Consider the following 19,967-nt stretch of genomic DNA (forward strand, 5'->3'; position numbering starts at 1 on the left):
GGATTTCCCTGGAAATCATGAGCCAGAGAGAAACATGAAGGGATGTGGCAGTACTAGAAGTCACTATGACAAACAAGGCAGTCTGTTTTGGGCTTTCATCTTCATGCCATGGGACACTGAGGCATCTGAAAGCCAGAGAAAAACTCAAGGGACAATGGTAAAACTAGAAATGGCAACACTAGGCATGGTGAGAGATGGTTTCAATAGCTCTGACTCAGGCTTCTGTTCCCCACTGGCACCAATTATGGCAGAAAGAACAGGGCTGAGCTTCAAGTACATGAAGCACATCCAGGCTGGAGGGAGAATTTCAAATTTCTCCTCTGTGGAGCTGTTCCCTTCTTGGCCACCAGATGGCACGAAAGTCACAGGCCAGGATGACACCTGGAAGAATAGTACTGGATCATACCAGTGATGACAGAAAATGTGAGGCTTATTACAGAGGATGTAGAAGGAACACAGCCTAGGAACACAAGGCCTAGACATTACACAGTAGGGCAGGGCATGATGCGGAGGTCATAGCAGGGGAACAGCCTAAGAGTCCAAGGCTGAGACCCACAGAGAAAGTGGCTTCAACTCAATGTTATGATTCATGAGAACACTAAAGGCTCTGGAACACAGTAGTCTAAACAGAAGAATTAATAAAATCTCAGGGACATACATCCTAACAACAGAGGAGGACAATATTCCTCCTTTTGGACTGTACTTTTTATATATTTACATAGTTTTCCTTCTTATTCATCTCTTTCTGTTGCTGTCTGTCTCTCTCTGTCATCTATTGGTGTTTTATCTTACATATTAAGATTTGGTTTTCTTATATGTGTACATGGGTATGTAGCTATGTGTATTAGTTCTGAAGTTTAACAGCATAACACTTTATGTTATTTACTTACAGACTCCTACACCAAAGATTGCATTCATAAATTGAACTAAAAATATACAAAATGTGAATTGATTAATAGTGTGCAAGAACATTAAAGCAGCAACTTCCAATTAGGAAGAACCCAAAATCAAAGGATTTATAATTGAATTCTTCTAGGCCTTAGAGAATAACCAATACCAGGATTCCTCTAACTATTTCATACAAGAGAAAGATAAACTATCTTACCAATATTTATCTTTAAGGAGTCAGAATGACTGTGATATTGAAACCAGATAGACTCAACAGAAAAGTAAAAATTATAGACCAATATCTTTGGTGATCATAGATACAAAAATTTCAATAAAATCCATGTATGGAATTCAGCATCATATTAAAAATATCATAAATCATGACGTAGTTGTTTGGATCCCAGGAAAGCAAGGACGGTTTGACATACATAAACTAATAAACATAATACATCACAAAAATACAGTTCAAAAATAAAGGACATGATCATGCAGGTAGATGGTGAAAAAGCCTTTGAAATTCAACACTGCCTTTATACAAGAAATATAAACTCATTGAAAATTGGTATCAAAAGACCTTATCTCAAATAGTAATAGTCATATATGACAAATGCACAGCCATCATCAATGGGGAAACATTTTTCTTTAAAGTCTGATGTTTACCCTTACTGCTCACATTCAATATATTATTTCTAATTTAACCAGATTGGGCCAGATATAGCTCAGTAGCACCATGCCTGCCTGGCAAGCATGAAGTCCTGAGTTTGATTCCTGGTGCAAAAGAACAAGCTGGAGCAATGAGGAGAGAGAAATAAAAGATATACAAATAGAATGAGAAGTCATATTATCCATATTTGCCAATGACTTGTTTCTTTACAAGTCCGAGAGAAAAAACTTCAGAATAATTTAAAACTATTATTTAGACGTTGTTGCAGTGCATAATTATTACATTCATCATGGTGAGTTGGGACTTGTACATAATATATCTTAACTCTTTTTTTATCTCCTTCCATTTTTCTCCCTCCCCCTCGTCATCTCTAGATCCCCTTCTCATTTGCAAAAACTATTTCCCGGGGCTGGGGATTTAGCTCAGCGGCATAAGCACCTGCCTTGCAAACAGGCGGTCGTGAGTTCGATCCCCAGTACCGAGAAAAATGAAAAAGACCAAAAAGCAAACAAACAAACAAACAAAAAACCCTATTTCCCTGTTTTTAGTTACCTTTTATTTTGCTTTTCAAATTGCCAGAAGTATTTTAGATCTGATAAATTCAACAAAGTTACAGGATGGAAAATGAATAAAGAAAAATATATCCTGTTCCTTAGGCCTATAAAAGAAAAAAACAAAAATAATTAAATTCACAATAGGCTCAAAATTAGTGACTATTTAGGTATGAACTTAACCAAGGTAGTGAAGACCTCTATCATATGTTACAGAACATTGATTAAAGAAATTGAAAAGGAGAGCCAAATGTGGAAAGACTTTCCTGGGTGGACTCTGGAGTTCTAAGCAAGGAAATGGGCACCATGGGTTCTAGAGGCTGGGTGGCCTGGGGTGAGTGCCCTGCACTTTCTCCTGAGTCCAGCTAGTTTGGGATCCTTGCTCGGCCCCAGACAGGGAACTTCATGGCTTCCAGGTGCACTAGACCAACAAGATGGGTCCTGGGTGGGCCTGCAATGGCCTCCCCACTCCCAACCATGATTGGCAGACTCCGGAGTTCTAAGGAAGCAAGTGGCACCATCGGTTCCAAAGACTGGTCTTGAGCTGGCCTGCCCCATCCCCAGTGACCCTCTCTCAATCTGGGGAACTGTGTAAGTAGAGTCCCAGGAGCTGAGGGCATATAAGAGGATTTCCAACAGACCCAGGGGAAGCCCTAGAATAACACTTGAAACACAGAAACATAGGAAAATGACAAAAGACCAAATTAAAATCTCAAACCTCCAGACCATTCCAAGACACCTTAGGAGCTATGCATATAGAAGAAAATATAAGCCATACACCTGAAATATTGAACATAATAGCAACTGAAATAAAGAAACAACTCTGGGAAGTTTTAGAAATGATCTCCCAGATAAAAGAAGAAATGATAAAAGAAATGAAGCAGATGCTGAACATATCTAAAGAAAATGCAGTTTAAAAGTTGGAGGAACTAAACAAAAAGATAGAATCCCTAGATGAGCAATATAAGAAACAAGCAGAATGCATAAAGCAGATGCAAAGAGATATATAGGAAATCAAAAGTTCCATTAAAAGCTGTAAAAACTGCCTCAATGAAAGTGAAAATAGAATTTCAGACCTCAAAGACAAGATTGCAGCTAGTGAACAGGAAAGAAAAGATCTTTTAAAAGTAACAAGGAATCAGGAATAACAATTTAACCACTGCAAGATGATGGCAAAGAAAAACAGCATAAGTTTGATAGGGATAAAAGAAAAAGAAGTTGACAACATAAAGCATATAGAGAGGATATTTAGAGAAGTAGTAGCTGAAAATTACACTAACATGAGATCAGAATCTGACAGCAGGATCAGTGAAGCATATAGAACTCCAAATATTCATAACCAAAATAAAACTACAACCAGACATATAATAATCACCATCCCAGAAATCCAACATTAGAATAGAATATTAAAAGGTGTCAGAGAGAATAGACAGATCACTTATAAAGGAAAACCTATCAGGATCACACCAGACTTCTCAGCACAAACAATAAAGTCAAGAAGAGCATGGAGTGAAGTATTCCAGATCGTAAAGGAAAATGATTTTCAACCTAGACTAATGTACCCTGAAAAACTGTCCTTCAAAATGTATGGAGAAATAAGATACTTCCATGACAAAGAATAGCTGAAAAACCTCATGATCACCAAGCCAACCCTGCAAAGAATATTGAAAGACAATTTGATACACTTAGGAAAAAACCACTAAGCAAAGCAGACAAACAGAACAGAAAGATAAAGATGCCACAGCAGAAAGATAACATGTTAACAATAAAACAACATATAACAGTTGTAACCATTAATGTAATTGTCACAGTGCACCAATTAAAAGAAACAGACTGGCAGATGGATCAAGAAACAAAATCCAACCATATGCTGTCTACAAGAAATCCATCTAACCCAAAAGGATTCTCACAGACTGAAAGTCAAAGGATGGAAAACAATATTTCATGCAACAGGAACCCCAAAAAAGCAGAAATAGCTATTCTGTTGGCAGACAATGTGAACTTTAAACCAATCATGATCAGAAGAGATAAAGAAGATCACTCCATACAAGTTAGGGGAAAACTTCAAGAGGAAGAGATAACTATCTTAAATATATATGCACCAAATTCCAGAGCACCCAGTTATATAAAACAATTATTAACAGAAATAAAAAACCAAATTAGCAATAGCACAATTATAACAGGAGACCTTAACACAACATCGGCACCAAGGGACATATCAACCAGACAGAAAATCAGCACAGAAATAACAGAACTGAATTACACATATGAACAAATGGACTTGATAGACATATACAGAGTGTTGCATCCAACAATACCAGAATACACATTCTTCTCAGCAGTACATGGGTCCTTCTCTAAAATAGACCATATATTAGCTCACAGAACATATTTAAATAAATGCAAAAGAGATTAAATTATCCATTGCATGTTATCAGATCATAGCACTTTGAAATTAGAAATTAATGATAAAAATACTGCAAAAATCCCACAAACACATGGAAACTGAATTACACACTCTTGAGTATTCAGTGGATCACAGAAAAATTAAAGAAGAAATTAAACAATACCTACAAGCAAATGAAAATACAAATACAATCTACCGGAATCTGTGGGATGCAATAAAAGCCATCCTCAGAGGAATATTTACTGCAGAGTTCCCACATCAGGAAAACAGAATGAATACAAATAAATAACCTAATGTTATACCTCAAACATGTAGAAAAAGAAAAGAAAGTCAAGGCCAAAGCCAAAAGAAGAGTGAAAATTATAAAAATCAGAGCAGAAATCAATGCAATAGAGACTAAGAAAACAATCCAAAGAACCAATGAATCAAAGAGTTCATTCATTGAAAGAATAAATAAAATTGATAAGTCCCTAGTCAACCTTATTAAAAAATGGAAGAAAAAGCTCAAATTCATGCAATAAGAAATGAAAGAGGTGAAATCACTACAGACTCTATAGAAATACAGAAGATCATCAACGTATATTTCAAAAACAACTACTCTCAAAGGTTTGATAACACGGAAGAAATAGACAGATTCCTAGAAACATATGAAGTACCAAAGCTAGGTCAAGAAGATGTAAAACTGCTGAATAACGCAATTTCTATTAATGAAATTGCAAATGTAATTAAGTCTTACTCACAAAGAAGAGCCCAGGCCCACAAGGATTCAATGTGGAATTCTATAAAAAATACAAAGAAGATTTAATGCCAAAGCTCCTCAAACTCTTCAATGAAATTGAAAGGGAAGCAATCCTTTCTAAGTCATTCCTGGAAGCAAATATTACTCTACTATCAAAACCTGAGAAAGACCCAATTAAAAAAGAGAAATATAGACCAATCTCCCTAATGAACAGAGATGCAAAAATCCTCAATAAAATATTGGCAAATAGAATTCAGCAAATCATCAAAAAGATTATACACCATGACCAAGTGGGATTCATCCCAGACATGCAGGGATGGTTCAACATATGTAAATCAATAAATGTAATCAACTATATCAGTAAGGCCAAAGGTAAGATTCAAGTGGTCATTTCTATAGATGCAGAAAAAGCTTTTGATAAGGTCCAACATTCATTCATGATAAGAACTTTACAGAAAATTGGAATAGATGGTCTTTACCTCAATATAATAAAGGTCATCTATGACAAACCAACATCCAGTATCATACTAAATGGGCAAAAATTAAAGGCCTTTACTTTAAAATCAGGCACAAGACAAGGATGTCTTTTATCACCACTCCTATTTAATATAGTACTGGAGATACTAGCCAGAGCAATTAGACAAGAGAGAGAAATAAAAGGGGTAAACATAGGAAAATGGGAAGTTAAATTATCATTGTTTGCAGATGACAAGATACTCTACATAGAAGACTCCCCAAACTCCACTGAGAGAGTCCTAGATATAATAAATAAATTCAGGAATGTAGCTGGATACAAAATCAATACTCAAAAATCAGTAGCATTCCTACAAACTAACAACAAAATGACAGAGACAAACAAGAAAAGCCACACCCTTCACACTAACAACAAAAAAATTAAATATTTAGGAATTACTCTCATGAAAGAAGTGAAAGACCTATACAGAGAAAATTATAATACTCTAAAAAAAGAAATTGAAAATGATCTCAGAAAATGGAAAGACATCCTTTGCTCATGGATAGGAAGAATAAATATTGTGAAAATGGCCATTCTCCCTTGAAGCCTTATAAAGTTTTCACTTATTAATTGGAATGGCTTTATTTTGGGCTTCTTGATATGGAAATATTTGAAGCTATAGTATATGAAGTTATATTCAAATATTTCAAAGAAAAAGACAAACACTATGGTAGCCACTTTTAAGTCGGGTTATCTGGTGGTAAAGCACTAGGTTGCTGAAACAGTCATGCTTTGACCTGTATTGTTATGTTGTTATGTCCTCTTTTATCTCAATCTCTCCCTTATTCATTAAAAAATTTAGTTATTTTTTATGTTTTTTTAATTAAGGGGAAAAATAAAAAAATTAGCAGGATATATTATAGTAACTTTTTTGATTTCCTATTAACTTGATTTGAAGTCCTGTAATACTCCCACTATCTTGTTTTGACTGATTAGACTCTGCTCCGTTCTGTATGATAGTATAAAGTTTCAGAGTATAGGCAACTACTTTGAAGGCAATAAGATTCACTAAATTGCCCATTCTGGTTTGACTATTATCTCCTTTGGAAATCCTGTGTTGTTTACAATGTTTAAGTTGTATTGATCTTGTTCTCTACTGTTTTGTTCAACTTTATAATACCTAATGAGATAGACAATTCTTTTTAAGGAAGCAAGAGGCATTATGGTATCCATTGTTGATAACCTTGTACTCTGTTTTTACATCATGTACTATGTCTATCCTTGGTTTTGACTGACAGCTTTGTTTTGCCATATTTGACTTTATTGTCTTCCAAAAAAAAAGTAATAAGAACTAAGGAGTAATAAAACCCAAAATGTGTAAATTTTGTTGTAAAAAAGAGATGGAAAAAAAGTGCTCTAAAGGATACAACTGCAAGTGTGTTTAGGGGTGTTAAATAGCTGACCATATTAATGTTTTTGGTTGGATCATTGAACACAACTGTTTGCAGTCTCACTGTTTGAATGTCCACTTTGTATGCTTTGATACTGTGACTTGAGCAACTATCTCTAAGATGATAATGTGTAATCTATTAACTGGTGATTTCTTACTAATTTTTTTTTGTAGTTCTGTATTACTTGTACCCTTACACCACTTTGTTTTGTTTTGTTTTTTCTCTTTTTCCTATAAATAAAAATTAAAAAAAAATAAAATGGCCATTCTCCCAAAACTCTTATTAAGATTCAATGCAATTCTAATAAAAATACCATCAACATACGTCATAGATCTAGAGAAATCATTCCTAAAATTCATCTGGTGCAAGAGGAGACCTAGAATAACAAAGACAGTTCTAAGAAACAAAGGCAAGGAAGGAGGCATCACCATCCCTGACTTGAAGTTATACTACAAAGCAACCGTAGTAAAATCAACATGGTACTGAAATCAAAACAGAGCTGAAAATCAATGGAATAGATTAGAAGATACAACCACAACTACAAACACACTCAACCACCTTATCTTTGATAAAGGAGCCAAACAGGTTCACTGGAAGAACGACAGTCTCTTTAATAAATGGTGTTGGAAAAACTGGCTCTCCATATGCAGAAAACCAAAACTAGACCCATGCCTATCACCATGTACTAAATTAAAATCTAAATGGATTAAAGATCTGAATATTAAAACAGAAACACTAAATCTATTGGAAGACAAATTGGGTAAAAACCTTGAAGACATCGGGGTAGGCAGAGAATTCATGAACAGGACTCAAACTGCATGGGAATTTCTTCCCCAAATAAATGTCAGGGATCACCTCTTATTAAAAAGTTTCTGCTTGTCAAAAGAAATCTCCAGCATAGTGAAAAGGAAACCCACAAACTGGGAAAAAAATCTTAGTGAACTCTTCCTCAGACAAAGGGCTTCTGTCTAAAACATATAAAGAATTTTGAAAAATCAGAACCCCAAAATTCAAAGATCCAATCCAAAAATGGGCATCTGAGATGAATACACACTTCTCAGATGAAGAAATACAAATGGCAAATAAATACATGAAAAAATGTTCATAATCATTACTCATTAAGAGAAATGCAAATTAAAACCACACTGAGATTCCATCTCACTCCTTAAAGAATGGCCAGGATCAAGAAAACCATCAACAACAATTTCTGGAGAGGCTCTGTGGAAAAGGAACTCTCCTGCACTGTTGGTGGGAGTGTAGACTGGTGCAACCATTGTGGAGGTCAGTCTGGAGATCTCTCCAAAAGCTGTGATTGGAAGTTGCATTTTTCCAGCTATTCCACTTCCAGGCATATTCCCAGAAGAATTGAAGGCATCACACCACAGCGATATATGTTCACCCATGTTTATAGCAGCACAATTTTTAATCGCCGGATATTGGAAACAACCTGAGTGTCCATAAACTGAGGGATGGATAAAAAAGTTGTGGTATTTTTATGCAATGGAGTACTTCTCAGCTATAAAGAATGTTCACAAAGACATATTTATAAATAAATGGATGCAGCTTGAGATCATACTCATAAGTGAAATAAATCAAACTCATGTGTATGAACACCGAATAGTTTCCCTATTGTAAGAAATGCTTCAAATACATAAAAGTATGTGGTAATCATGATTCCCCATTATGTGGCTTTGAAGCCTTATAAATTTTTCACTCATTAATTGGAATGGTTTTGTTCTGGGCTGTTTGATATTATTGCCTGTGATGATATGAACAGCTATTTTGAAGAAAACAAGACATCATAATAGCTAGTGCTGATTTAATATCATCTTGTTCTGAAGTCCCACCAAACTGTTGTTCTTCTGTCTCCATTGGTTTTATCATGTTGTATCTTACTGGATTTTTTTATATGTGAAAGTATAAATAAATATTATTATAGGCAAAGATACAATGTAGAAACCAGTGTTCATTTTCCGCTAGCTAGTTCTAAATACCCTGTAATATTTTCATCCTCTTGAATGGATTCACACTACCTTGATATGTTTGATGCTATAGTATACAAAGTGATACTCAAATATTTAAAGGAAAGAGACACTATGGTGACTACTATTAGGTCGACTTATCTTGTGGTGAAACACTATGTTGCTTAAATTGTTCTGCTTTTACATGTATTGTTATGCTGTTATGTCCTATTTTATCTCAACCTCCCCCTTTTAAAATTTTTTTATTTTTTAATTAAGGGAAAAAAATAAAAAAGATTAGCAGGATATATTGCAGTAACTTTTTTGATTTCCTATTAACTTTATTTGAAGCTCTGTATTGCTCCCAACATCTTGTTTTGACTGATTTTACTCTGTTCTGTTCTGTTTGATAGGATCAAGTTTGAGGGAATAGGCAACTACTTTGAAGGCAATAAGATTCACTATGATACCCATTCTGGTTTGACTATTATCTTCTTTTGAAGTCCTGTAATGTCTCCAATATTTATGTTTTGTTAGTTTTATTCTGTACCATTTTGTTCAATTTTATTATACCTAATGATATAGGCAATTCTTTTTAAGGTAGCAAGAGGCATTATGGTAATCAATGTTGATTACTTTGTATTTTGTTTTTACATCATGTACTATGTTCATCCTTTGTTTTGACTGACTGCTTTGTTTTGTCACATTTGGTTTTATTCTCTTACAAAAAAGTAGTAAGAACTATGAGAGTAATAAAACCCAAAATGTGTAAATGTTATTGTAAAAAAAGAGAGGAAAAGAAAGTGCTCTAAAGGATACAACTACAAGTGTGTTTAGATGTGTAAGATAGATGACCAAATTACTAAGTTTTTGTTGGATCATTGAACAGAACTGTTTGCAGTCTCAGTTTTGAATGTCCACTTTGTATGCTTTTGTTTTGTAACTTGAACAACTATTTCTAAGATGGCAATATATAATCTACTAACTAGTGATTTCTTACTGTATATTTTTTTGAAATTCTATATTACTTGTACCCTTTTACTGTTTTGTTTTGTTTTTCTTTCTTTACATAAAATTTAAAAAAAAGACATTCCTTGTTCTTGGATTGGGTGAATTAAGATCATTAAAATTGTCTTATAACCAATATAAACAATGTTTAATTTTAATACAATCTTTATTTTAAAAAGTATTACTGACATTCCTCACTTGGCGAGTGAAAACACCTCCGAATTTCCTTTAAAATCTAAAGAGACCTAAAATACCCAAAACAAGCATGAGCAGAAAGAGCAGTGCTGGAAACAGCACTATACAGAATATCAAGCTGTATCCGTAAGCCACAGTAACAGAAACAACATGGTACTAGCACCAAAAAGAAATTCAGGATAAAAAGAAAAGAATGGACAACACTGAAACAAACCCAAGAACATATAGTCATATATATTTTGACCAAAAGTGCCAAAAACATACCTGGAGAAACACAACCTGTTCAACAAAAGGTGCTGGAAATTTAGATAGTCACATTCAGGAAATTGAGACTAGATACCTGTCTCTCATGCTGTACTAAAACCAAATGAAAATATATCAAAGACATGGAAATAAACTGGAAATATTTTTTCACATTAACTTTTGATTCTAAAGTAAAAAACTCGTATTTGTAAATACTGTTTTGGGAAATCAGTCACTGTGAACAAATATTTCAATTTAAAAAGGAATATATCTAGGGAAAGCAAGGGGAAGGGTATATAAAACACTTCTATACTTTCTGTATAACTTCATGTAAATTTAAAACTTTTTTCAGCATTGGAAATCAAATACATGGTCTTTCTATTGAGCTAAACCTCTAGTCCTTTTTTATTTTCAGAAAGGATCTTGCTAAATTACACAGGCTGGGTTTGAATTTGTGATCCTCTTGCCTCAGCCTACCAGAGTACTCAGAACAGAGGCATGTGCCATCACACTCACTGTGAAATTACTCTTTTGGGCTGTGTGTGTTGCTCAGTGGTACAGTGCTTGGCTAGCATGTACAAAACCCTGAATTCTGATCTCAACACCATAAAACAAAACAAAAGAAAACAAAACTTAAGAAAAAGGTATTTATGATATGTAAAGAAACGCCTTGTTCTGAAAAATGTATTTGATCAGAAACAATGTAGAACCATGAAAAAAATTAGAGGATCAAGGTCATGTACTGGCTCTACTACCCATTAGCTGGGTAATGTTGGATGTACCTCTTAACCCATAAAAGTAATATAAAAATCAATTAAGATGCTTAAAAGTAAATTTTTTAAACTGTGAGACCTTGTACAAATACTAGTCATTAATACAAATTCCTTATCTTTAGCTATCTTTTTTCCCTTGAAAGAGGATCTTTGTTTATATCACATATTCTTTCAATGAAACAAAAGCCATTTTAAAATGGTATTCAAACAAATGAATACAGCAACTCAGTTTATTACCTGAAGATTCTTCTGCACTGTTGCTAACAATTCACTGGTCCAAAATTACTATAATACTTTAAAAAACTCTATGTAAACAAAACATACATAAAACAGTATAGGTCTTTGTACATACATTTTGTACAGGTTTTTAGGGATTTAGGAACATACACAATTTTACACCATGGGCCACATTATCTATCTACATCTACATCATTTATCCTTATCTATATCTATATCTACATATCTGTATATCTATTTTTGCAGAAATAAAAATAAGATTTTAGTAAGGACATGGAATACTATATCATAGATATAGTGCTGTAGTCCAAATTCAAGAACACATCAACATCAATGCAAATGTGCAAAAGACTAGTCTACTCTAAAATAGTCAAACTTGACTTTGTTCAAATTATGTCACACTGACAGGTAAATCTTGACAATGTACTTTAAACAAAGAACCTTTGAAAATAACATCATTCTATAATGAGTGAAATGAAACATTTTCCCTACCTAAGAAATAAAATGTCTATATAAACTAATGAAAAGATGCATTAAAATATTCACATGTATAAACACATGCATAGATATATACACAAATATGTATATACTCACAGTATGTTTTCAACAGTATAATAAATTTTAAATTTTTATAGGACTTGAAAGAATGCTCCATTATTTGAAAACTGGCTTATTTAGTCAAAATTCAAGTAGCTCCTGTGTCAGGCTTTTCTAAACCAGAAGACTGAAAACCTGGGAAGGCAAAAGTAGAATTTCGAATGACAGACACTGACAGAGAAATGAAGATAGAGAAGAAACTTTAGATACTGTACTATGTATGGTATTCAGAATGGATCTTTCTCAGCTAACCAAAAACTTTTTGACAGCTGTGTTCAAATGAAATGCTGAAGTGCTACTTGGTAGTAGAGGGTTACCAGAGAAAATGGTAGAAACAAAATATGTCTTACCTAAAAGAGAGGCTGGTGAAGACTTAATAACTGAAGTCGATGATACTGTTGTGTAGGAGATGGGACAGAAACTCTGGCAATTATGTTTGTAATCTATGGTATTATATGTACTGTACGTACAGAACTTGCATTCCCAAGAGAGTTTACAATTTTTGTAGGGCTTCTTAGAGGATGTTTTACAAGTTGCTCACTTGAAGAATTACTTTATGCTAGTGTGGTTTTTCTGGACAGAGTTGTCTATTGCTATAGCCTGAATGCCTTGGCCACTGTTAAGGACTAAGGGATGCCCGTATTTTGATTAGAATAAGGAGAAAATAATTGACAGTTCTAACACCTTGCCATGAAACAATAAACCAGGCTCCACTAATCAAGATCTGAGTTTCAGGTGCCAAAGGTGTACTAATGTTGATGATTAGTTTTGGCTAAATACACAGTTAACTGAATGGAATGATAATTCAGCTTGAGGCTTATTTGTGTTTCCTTTTGTTGGCACTGTAGTCCAATTCCCTGGTGAATGAAACTGAAGAGAAGTTCAAGATTGTCTTTTAAAAAGAGATACAGAAAGTGTAGATCTTGGTATCATTGCTGAATGTGGAACTGCATCAGTTTGGATGGATGCAGTCATGAGTATAAGCAAGACAACAGTGACAGCAACTTACAATCATCAAACATTTACAAAATGTCAGACATTTAGGAGACATTGTTGGTTAAGCAGTTTAAATTAGAACTGATTATGGAAGATGTCCTGTTTTCACAGTTGATTTACCTGCAGGGTTTCCCAAACTGGATGTTCAAAGTCCATTTAACAAAATTGGTATAATTCTTAAAGAGTTATTATTTCCCTCAAATTAAACAGGATGATATGTGCCAACCAAAGCAGAAAATGTGGTCACTGAAAGGGAAACCAAAGAAATATTTGCTCTTATTTATTGACAACTTGTTTATTGTTCTTGCTGTGCAGGCCAATGATTCCATTAACAGGAGTAATATTTTGGCTCACAAAATTTAAACTTACTAGAATTGAATTACCACTTGTTGACAGTGATAACACATAGGCCTTGCTATATTTGTCTTCTCTTTTGGGGTTATATTTTGTAATATATTAATTGATGGTATAGCTGGCACACTACCTGAAGGATTTACCATTGTTTGACCTATGTTTAATAAAATTTTCACATCTTTTAATGATACATAGTTTGTGAAGAATTTATTTTATTGGGCCTTCCACTCTAGATGGAATTATTAACAGTATTTGGCATTGCTCTGGTGTCTTAACATATGTTTACCCAAATGGTGAGGGAGAGTTTGTTTTAATGATACTTCAACATTTAGGATCAAAGTGCAACTGGAATTGGATCGTTAATAAAAGCTAATTTTTGAGTACATACAACTGTAGCTGTCAGTGCACATGTCCCAGTAACTGCAGTTGTACTGCTAGAAGAAAAAACAGATGGAGCTGATGCTAATATAATTTTCTGAATGAGAGTTCCACTGATCATACCCCCATTTGTTCATATTGTTGCTTCAGATCTAGTAACATAGAGATATTATAAGATATTCTGTATTATAAGCTATTTTTTGTTCTTTAGTTAGAGTATGAATAACATTTGCATTGGTTTGTCCAAAATTTTCTAATACACTAATTATACTTACTTAACTATTTATTGTTGGTGATAATAGAGTTCTGGAAGACACAGAAGACTTCATGATATGTGAGGTTTTATCTATCATGTAGCCCAAAACTGAGCAGAGCATATGCACTTGCTGCTATGGACACAAGTAAAGACTTCCTGAGTTGTAAGTACAAAAAGTACAAAAAAATACTGTAATGAATTAATAAATAGGGTGATATCAAATGACAGAAGGTTATGTGAGTCAACAAAAACAATTAACAGAGTAAAAAGATAAGTAACTAAATTTTAGAAAATGTTTGCTAGCTATTTTTCTGATAGATAATTAATATCTAGAATGTACAAAAACTTTAACAAATTAGACCCCATAAAACATTTTCTTACTTTTCTCTCATGGATGAGACAAAAACTTGATGCCCAAATTAAAGAAGTAAAGGTTTATTTAGCTCACAGTTTGTGGAGGTATTAGATCATAATCAGCTGGCTCCAACCCAGGGCAGCATGACAAAAGTGTAGCAGTTAATGTTGGCTGAAAATAACAAAAGCAACAATAGCAAAAGTGGAAGAGCAAGCTTCATTCACATCCCCATTCTGAACACTAGACTATGAACCAATCACAACCTCTAGATTCATGAAAAGCATGCCAACCATAACTGTATGTGGCTTTGGAGGGACATCTAGACATAAACTAAAACATTCTGCTCCAGATCCCCCAAAATTCATTCACATCCCTTTATTCAAAAGACATTTTATTCTATCTCTAACAGTTTCCAACATCCTAACCATTTAAGGTTTGTTGAAAAGTCCAAGTCCCAAATCTCATCTGACATGTAAAGCAAACTGTTAATTGTGAGTCTTTGTCCAAATGAAAATAAAGTTAAACACTTCAAGCATTCAATGGCGTGAGATAAACATTTCCATTCCAATAGTTATATACCAAGGATACAAAGGAATGGAGCCAACATAAGTTCAAAATCCAGCAGATAAAACATTAAGTCCTTTAGTTCCATGTGCAGGATCCAAGTCAATCACTGACAAGTTGTGAGCTTCAAAGGGCTTGAGTGACTCTTCCCCTGTTAGCTCTTTGGGTGGTTGTAGCTACCATGAGCTCTCCCTTTGGTCTGTTTTGTCCCCTCCTTGCAGATATCCTCAGGTGGTCTATGTTTCTGCTTTTCCAAATTTCTGCTGTCTCCACTGCACTTTTGGCTTCAGAATCACAGCTTCACATACTGCTCTTGCAAGGGCATACTGCCTATACCCCAGGCCTTCTTCTGACCTTTGTGTGCAAAACTTCCTCATTGCACAACTTTTGCATTCTACATGCACCTAAAAGCATTGCCATGTAGATGATACCAAGATCTGCTGCCAGCTGGAGCAGGGGCCAGGTGTCCTTCTCTCTTGGCTGTAGGGGTCAAGTGCCTGGATCACCAAGTGCTCCAAATCCAGTTCTGAGGAGCAAATTCTCTCTATGCCAACACCATTCTGGAACATGACATGGCACCCACCATACTGGAACAGGGACCACTGCCATTCTGGTGCTCTTAGGTTTTCATCTCAGAACAAAGTCTTTCACTTTTGCAGTTTGAGGCTGAAAAGGGAGGCAACTTGCTCCTTCTTATGTTGCTGTCAGGCCATTTTTTTTTATTCTGTTCTTTTTAAGCAATGGAGATTTCCTTAGCTCTATATTTGTTGTAAAGCAAACGGCTTTATTTGAGCTTCTTTTCTTACTTAGCTTCTTTCCTTTAATGTTTGATGGGCTTGGAATCTGTTATGCCAGATTAATTAGTCTGCCACCCTTAATCTCCGGCTCAGACAAAGTCTCTAAGCAGCAAAATGAAAGCAAACTTTCCACCAAGCCATAACATTCATCATCTGGACTCCAACAGCCAATGCAGTCCTTCTTCCAGGCAAAAATTTTCTGAGTCTGGTATTTACGAGGTTTTTAGTCTCTGACCAGAATCTCTCATACAAAACAGTGTAAAGCATTCCAGCTCTACTTTCAGGTGACATCTTCACACCTTTCCAAACTCTTCCAATAAGCCATTCCCAAAGGCTCTTGAATCACATTCTCTGTCATAGTTATAGCAATGAACTCAATTCTCTGGGACCAAATTTTGTCTTAGCTACTTTTCTAACATTGTTGAGACAAAGTTTCTGATGCCAACATTAAAGAAGAAATAATTTATTTAGTTCATAGCTTGTGGTGATTTCAGTGCATAATCAGCTGGCTCCAAGGCAGAGGGGCAATAGTTAATGGTGGCTGAAGATAACAAAACAAACCAACCTCTATTACTCTCTTCTACTGCATACAAGCTACCCACCCTAGGGTGTGTGTAGCACTCACACCCACTATCCTGGCACTAGACCGTGAACCAATCACAAATTCTGTGTTCAGTCACCCACAAAAAGCCCACCCATCATGACCAAGTGAGGTTTTAGGTACATTCAGACACAAACAATAATAAACACTCAATCTAATTTCTAAAAAGGAGGCAAATAACTGAATATCTCTCAAAAGAGGAAGTTAGTATGGGAAAAAAGTCCAGTATTTGTAGCTATCAGAGAAATGCATATGAGAGCTACACTGTGATTCCATCTCATTCCAGTCAAAATAACAACCATTAAAAATAATTGAAATAATGAATGCCAGAAAGAATGTGGCAGTCAAGGGGAAAGAAACTCTCCTTCATTTTTCATGGGAATGTAAACATATACAGTCATTATGGAAATCAGTATAGAGAATCTTAAAAATACTAAACATAAATATCCTTTGGCCAATATATGCCACTCTTAAGCATATTCCCAAAAGAATGAAAGACTATATAGTGTAGTGGTACATGCATATATGTGACTATAACAATGCAACTCACAATATCTAAGCTCTGAATGTACCCTAGATGCCTATGAATCCATAAATCAATAAAATGATATGGATCAAGAAATATTAATTATGAAGGATAATGAAATTAAGTCATTCCCAGAAAGAAGTATGAAAATAAAAACCATCATATTTTGGAAATTTAATTGTATCATAAAATTAAATATGCATTTCTTTTATGAGAAACTTTAAAAATATATATAAATTATTAAGTAAATAATTAGAATAGAGCAGAAAGAACAAGAAACCAGTAGGTAATCTTCTAGAGACAGAGAAGGGGACAAGTAAGAGTCACCAAGAAAGAAAGAGATGATGTGATTGAAATAAAGATAGGTTGAATGCACATAGCAACTGCATAATACCAACTCTATCATCATGTAATAGTAACTTCACTAATGAAATATAATTTTTAAATGCTCAGACCTAAGAAAGAACCAAGGCATAAATTCTCAAGTAGAAAATGTAGCGTTTTGTAATGAGTCAGCTGTCAAAGATGAGAGTATTCACTGTTCCTGAAAGTCATTTTGTTTACAACTGTATTATATCCACATACTAACTCTTGGTTTGCTAGATTATGAGCTCCTTTAATCCTCCAACCAACATTTATTCAAATTCTCATTTGTGCCTCCTACACTGGTACCTGGAATATAGTAAACACTTTGAAAAATATTTGCTAAAAAATCACATCTCTCTATTGTCCAATATCTAGTTGAAATCAGAAAAGTATTGTGACTCAATTATTTCAAGTATATTGACCTATTGTTATGGATTAAAAACTGATGGTCAACTAAACACCAGATGAATTAAATCAGCATGGTACTGACCATAGATGTTCCACCTGAGGAAAGTCTCCAGCATTAATAGAGACATGGAGAAGGAGAAGCGAGGCATTTTGGGTTCACTATGTGTTGCTGTTTGAGCTGTTGGTTCTTCTAGAGGAGCTCATTATGACTAGTTTCCCCAGTGTGACTTTGACCATTGTCATTGGAGGAACTCAGGACCTTGTTGGTAAAAGTGGCTGTGGAACACTTTGAGGGAGTTATGATTATTATATCAAGGATCGCTTCTTGGCTCCAGAGGAGTAGTCATGTGCTGCTTAATCTCCAGGGCAAATGCATCATGCTGGCTTCCTGGCATGTACTCAACTGTGCTTATTGTCGGGGGAGCTCAGGACCTTTACATTACTAAGGATGGCTGTGGTGCTTTTCGGGACAGTCCCGGTCTTATTTTGAGTGTGACTTCTTTGGTCCAGTGTAGAACCCTTAACCTGCCAATACAGCTCCTTCACCCCACTGGCATAGACTTTGGGTCTTCCCAGCACAGATCTGTAAAACAGACTGGTGTGAGTCCTTCTGGTGGGCTCTAGACCTCTTGTTGGACTTGTGGGAGACATTGTCATAGACTCTAGTTTTCATCTGGACTCATGCAGGATATTGCTGTGGGATATAGGCCCTTGGTTGAATATTCTATGTCTTGGGTGTTGTGAACAGATTTCCTGCACTTTCTTGTGTTAAACTCTGGGTGACCATCATAAAATAATATTATAACTTCTGTGCCCTGATTCTAATTGTTCTCCTCCCAATTCCTGACCAAAACACCTATTTAGTAATCCAACTGTTAATCTTGTTCTCATTACATAACAATCTGAGACAATAGTTAAACCTTAGACTATCTCTGTTACTTGGACAATGATGGCATAAAACTTCAACAAAAACTAATTTTTTATTTCACACAGTACAAAACTTTCCAAAATATTTGTACACAAAATAAAAGTACATAATATATAAAATAAAACAGTAGTCTCTTGATATTAAGACTGATAGAATTTTACTCTTCACTTGATTTTGGGCTGAAGTGACTGGGACACTAAAGTTCTAACCTGTGTGTGAACTTCCTTCATAATTAGGTTCATCTCAGGGCCAGATTTCACTCTTCTGTCACTGAACCTCTGCACATAACTAAAACATTTTCTCTCTCAATTTTCTGTTATGTATTGTTTATAAGAGACTGAGGCATGGGTCAGGAAGAGAACCAGAGCTCCTGAGATATGGCCATGGTGGGACTCAAGCAGCTTATTCACCCACCCTCTTGGTAAGCACCCCAGCAAGGGCCAGAGGAGAACCAGTGCTCCCAAGAATGACCATGGTGGGACTCAGGTAGCTTATTCTTCTGCCCTCTTAGTAAACATCCATGGCGTGGGCCAGGAAGATAACCATTACCTGTGAGCCTATTGCCACATGGGTTGAAAATCAAACACCCTTCCATCCTCCTGTACCCACCCCATAACTACTGGGGATAGAAGTCTCAGCATCTCTTGGGAGGATGACCATACGCAGTATAGCAAATATGGGGGATTTCCTTCTATCTTCTGTTTGAAGGCAAAGGTTGTTTTCACTGCTTTGTTTTATTATGCTTCTTTCGCTCAATTCAACATTTGAAAGTGGTTTTATAATGTTCTGTTTTTTGGTTTGATTTTTCTAATTGACTGGACAACTATTGTGAAGTTAATGAGATATACCATAATACCTATTACTACCATCCCAGTATCCTACTGTGAAATTCTGTACCAATTTCACTGCATTGTCTCAATTGGCTTTGTTCTGTCTTGTGCTGTTGCATTTTTACTACTTTCAAAATAAAATTAAAACAAATAATGTTTTGTCAGTTCATTAACTTTCAAGATTTCCCCCTCCCAGCATTTTGCAATGCCTTCCTTTAGCTTTTGATATCATTCATCACATGATCTGCTCATAGAGGCTTTGCCTTCTTGCTCCACCCCTGAAACACTTCTCATTAGCTTTGGGCCTCTGTGTATTAAAATGGCTCCCTTTCCCATTACCTTAACCCCTTAATAAAGTCTTTCCTTACTAACATTTTTTGATTGTCCATAGGAAATTCTATAGCTAATATAGACATTTGCTACTTTCCTAGTTTATAAGG

Source organism: Cavia porcellus, unplaced genomic scaffold (genome assembly GCF_034190915.1).
Source record: "Cavia porcellus strain 051 isolate PalLab524CR breed Dunkin Hartley unplaced genomic scaffold, mCavPor4.1 scaffold_10, whole genome shotgun sequence".
Classification (NCBI taxonomy): domain Eukaryota; kingdom Metazoa; phylum Chordata; class Mammalia; order Rodentia; family Caviidae; genus Cavia; species Cavia porcellus.